The sequence below is a fragment of the Panthera onca genome, chromosome F2 (assembly GCF_046562875.1).
Source record: "Panthera onca isolate mPanOnc1 chromosome F2, mPanOnc1 haplotype 2, whole genome shotgun sequence".
NCBI classification, from domain to species: Eukaryota; Metazoa; Chordata; class Mammalia; order Carnivora; family Felidae; genus Panthera; species Panthera onca.
This window is the reverse complement of record NC_138356.1, coordinates 48,704,323-48,709,013: the sequence shown is the minus strand read 5'-3', so window position 1 is coordinate 48,709,013 and position 4,691 is coordinate 48,704,323. Positions and strand designations below refer to the sequence as shown.

Below are 4,691 nucleotides of genomic sequence, written 5' to 3'. Positions count from 1 at the left end.
AACCCCCTTGAAGAGAAGCGACAGGGATGAACAGTGTGGGAGATGGAAAAGCCACTGTGCTGAGAACCAAAGATGTGAGCTCAGGGTAAGTCTCCACACTCATCTTGGGCCCTAGGGTCCTCGCCTACAAGATGGTGGCTGAACAAAGAGATTTCAAAGATTCCTTTCCGGTTACGAAATGGGTTTAAGTGGCTGGGGTTCTTTTGAGAAATGGTCCAAAAACTCAGAGCGACATGTTTGCAGTTTCCATCCTCAGCAGAGCTATAAGCATCATAGCTTAGTGGCCAAGAAAGGACTCTGAAGCCAGAGCGCTTGGGTTCTGGTGCAGCTACTGCCCAGCCCCCGCACCCCCCCGCCGCAACAGTGTGGCCTATTGCTTAACCTCTTGAACCTCGTTTCCCCTCTGTCAAATGAGGATAACAGCAGGAATTTCCTCGCAGGTTTTATGAGGACCAAGGAAATGAATACACATACAGAGCTGTTGCTATGACGTTTATCAAGAAAAGTAACACTTTATACACCTTTACAGCCCTAGGAGTGAAGCATGATGCTGTTGACATTTTGTGATTGAAATTGGGACCTCCCCACTGATTTTAGAGTCTGGAAGACCAGCATTCCTATTAAAACCTTGGCCCTAGGTGCGTCTGGTTGGCTCAGAGACCCACACTTAATTTCGGCTCAGGTCATGATCTCACATTTGTGACATAGAGCCCGTCTTGAGTGTGAAGCTTGCTTGGGATTCCTTCTCTACTCTTCCCCTCACTCATTCCCTCTATTTCTCTCAAAATAAAAACAAACCTTGGCCTTGACACTGATACTATTGATATGAAGTAGTGTTTATTGAACACATTATTTTCTAAACTTGCTTTAAAAAAATTTCTTTTAATGTTTATTTATTTTTGAGAGAGAGAGACAGAGCATGAGTGTGGGAGGGGTAGAGAGAGAGGGAGGAAGACACAAAATCTGAAGCAGGCTCTGGGCTCCGAGCTGTCAGCACAGAGCCCGACGCAGGGCTCGAACTCACGAGCTGCGAGATCATGACCTGAGCCGAAGTCGGATGCTTAACCGACTGAGCCACCCAGGCGCCCCTCTAAACTTGCTTTTTAAGTCAGAAGGTTGGAAGGACAGAAGGTTGGAAAGGACCTCTAGGGTTTTCCAGCTTCAGCCTCAATCAGAAGTTCAAGGCCATGTACGAAATCACTGCCCAGTGACACGTCGTGTTCTGCTTGAATTCCTCCGGGGACATGGGGCTTACAGCCCTCTGACAGACCTGCTCTTTGAACCTTGCCCCAGGAGAAAACATGAAAAGAACTGAAGATCTTTAAGCTGGAAAACAGGTTAGTGGAAACATAGCTGACTTTAAATATTTGAAGGATCGTTTTCAGTGTTAAAAGAAAAATGAACATTAAGCATGGCCATTAATGTATTGTCATTATGGTGATCATGTATCCACCTTGTGCCCTATGTCAGACACCACACAAAATGCCTTGTGTGACTTCCAATTTAATCCTTCAACATCCCCCTAAGACAGTATTAGTATTCTGATGTTATAGTTGAGGAAACTGAGGTAGAGGACAGTTAGGTAAAACTCTGCCCTAGGAGATACAGTCAGTCAGGGGCAAAAACAGGATTGGTCTGACTTTGGAAGGTAGAATGAGAACTGTTTTTGCAGAAATTCCTGGGACCCTAAGGCACGCACTGTCTGGGAAGCAGGTTTGGGATCAACATGATGAGAACTTTAACATGAGACTGAACTCATTTCAGGTAAGGAAGGGTTGCAGGGCTTTTGTAAAACACACACACACACACACACACACACACACACACACACACACACACATACACTCTCTGATCAGCCTGGCATGGGTTTCTGGAGAGACAGTGGGTAGACAGGAAGGGTGGGGACCTGGGGAGGCCAGACGAACGAAATGGGCTGGTAGAGAGGGTTGCCCATGGCCAGTGACAGGGCTGGAGAGAACACCCAGGAGGCATGACTGGCGTGCCTGCAAATGTGTGGTCTCCAGCACAGCTCTGCCTCCCCACTGTTCCCTCCACAGTGGACCCTATTCTGGACCAATCTCCCTGAGCAGACGCCACTCTTCCTACTTCACAGGGAAGGTAGAGGTCATTGGGCATAGCTGACCTCAACTGTCAGCCTCTCTGCATGACCTTCACTTCCTCCTCCCCTGCTTCAAGAACGGGGCTCCAAGAACATCTCGGGATCTTGACTTACACACTCTCCACTCTCTTTCTTGAACCTTTATCTGCCCTGTCCTGGCTTCTTTCCATCTGCCTGTCACCTTGTCAAAAACACAGGGGAAAATAACTCTTGTGATCCCGCACCCAGCTCGCAGCAAGTGTCCCGGCCCCCTTCTCAAACCAAGCTTCTAAAACACAGTTGGTGCTCACTCTCTCCAGTCCTTTGAGCATCTGCCGTCAGCCCAGCCCATCCAGCTTCCAAACACACCCACGTAGGAACTGAGGACACCTCTGGCCTCTCAGTTCCTACTGTCCGGCAAACACTTGTGGCCTCAGCCTTACCTGACCGGATCTGTTACTCACTCCCTCTTTATGAAATTCCCATTTCTCCTGGTTGCTATAAAACACTTTCTTGGTTTCCCCCTTACCTTTCTGGCTCTTTCTGGATCCTCTTTCTCTGGGGCCTGTTACTTGTTTACCAGGAGCCATCTGAGCCCCTATGCCCAGTCTAGACCCCCTGCAGGACCATTCACCCCCAGATGGCTTCTCCACGCTGCCCACCCTCCCAATCTAGACATCCAGCTGTCACCCAACAAACACCTCAGCCCCTACATAGAGCTGCCTAGTAAGGGGGGGCTCTGGACCCTCCATGTAGAAAATAAAAAACTCCCCCCCCCCCCCCGCCCTACAAACCTGCCAACAGCTTTAAGGGATTCCTGAGAGATGCTGAACTATACTCACCACCCTACACAATATGAAGTCTTAAGGCTTCCTATGGTCCTAGGCTAGAGCAAACTCTAGTGGGATCCTCTGACCCAACTCCTTCTGCCTTCCTCTAACCTCAGACCTTCTGGCTTTGCCTTTGCCTCGGCCCTCCAAGGCTGAACCGTGGGTATGTGATCTTTCCTCCACTAATTTGCTTCCTTTTGGTCCCTTCTCTCAACCCCCTATTCTCCCACTTCCCCAACACCTGCAATGCCACACATTACATCTCTATCACAGCCCTCTCCCCTCCCCTTGCATACACTATTTATAGAGGCCAAATACATTATTATGTCAGCTACCTTTGCAGCTGGCTTACATGTCGGGAGAATAGAAATGGCTCACACAGACACCATGACAGGTGCTGTGTCAAAGTCACGGACGAAGACCACACATGGGTGCTTCTCAGTCCTCAGCACGGGCTCCAGACTATGGAGAGGCCGCATCAGCTGGGCCTCAAGGCACAGACTGCCTGAAAAGGAAAAGAGTAGCCTTCCCCCACGGAGGGCTCCCAGGGGACCCAGAGCACCCAGGATCTCATAGAAACAAGAGGTGTCCTGGCCTCAGGACAATGCTGAGGGTGGGTGAGAGGAGGAGCAAGAAGAGGAACATTCTGGCTGGGAAGCTTGCAGACGCCCTGCTGTGGGTCTGCGTCCCAACGGGGCAACTGAATCAGGCTTCTCTGGGCTCCCTCTGTGCCCTTTGGCCTTTTTCCTTCACCAGAACCAGTGTTTGTTCTTTGTCAGGAGCAGTGGTCGTAGGCTGGTGCTTCTCCTTTTTCTTCTTCTGAGGCCAGCATTTCGGTGTGCTCCACCCCTGCCCTTTTCTTTGCCCCCCCCCCCACCCCCGAACTGGGCTGACCCTGGGGGGGGGGGGGGGGAATGGGGCATACCTTCCTCCTTCCCTCCTTCTTCTCCCTTTCTACCCTCCTCCCCACCCCCATCCTCCTCCTTCCTACCTACTTCCTCCCTCTCCCTACCTCCTCCCTCCCTCCTCCCTCCTCCCTCCCTCCTCCCTCTTACCTCTCTCCTCTGCTTCTCCATCCCACCTCCTTCTCTCTTCCGTCTGCTCCCTTCTCCCTGTACTGGGACTCAGAACTGTGCCCACCCCAGGGAGCTCAACATGCATTTCATGAGGGACATTGGGTGTTGCTCAGATATTCTCAGACACCCAAGAACAAGCTGTAGATAACAGGGTGGTTATAGACCCTCAATGTACACGGGGCTCTCCTGTGGTTGCTTTCTGATAACCAGACACCTCGCTCAGGATGGGGACCCGAGATATTCTTACACTGCTCTGGCAACTCTCGTTACATCTGTGGACAATAATTTTTGTCTTGATACCCAATAACTTTTATTTCAGCTTGGCCCACTCTTGAATTCTCCGTAGATCAAAGCAGCTTAACCAAGAATGTCAGAAAGCAAGCATTTTCTTTTTTTTTTTAATTTTTTTTTTTTCAACGTTTATTTTATTTTTTGGGACAGAGAGAGACAGAGCATGAACGGGGGAGGGACAGAGAGAGAGGGAGACACAGAATCGGAAACAGGCTCCAGGCTCCGAGCCATCAGCCCAGAGCCTGACGCGGGGCTCGAACTCACGGACCGTGAGATCGTGACCTGGCTGAAGTCGGACGCTTAACCGACTGCGCCACCCAGGCGCCCCGCATTTTCTGAATTAACAAGAACCACCACCCCAATCTTTCAAGAAGAAGAAGAAGAAGAAGAAGAAGA

At 50.3% G+C, this 4,691-nt stretch overlaps 1 long non-coding RNA gene across 1 annotated transcript; it reads left to right on the top strand.

The window, feature by feature from the left end:
* Nucleotides 1-4,394, top strand: LOC132664376 (uncharacterized). The gene is made up of 3 exons (XR_009603639.3): nt 1-1,337; nt 1,673-1,764; nt 4,324-4,394. It is a non-coding gene; the product is annotated as an uncharacterized LOC132664376 (long non-coding RNA).
* Nucleotides 4,395-4,691: the final 297 nt, after the last annotated feature.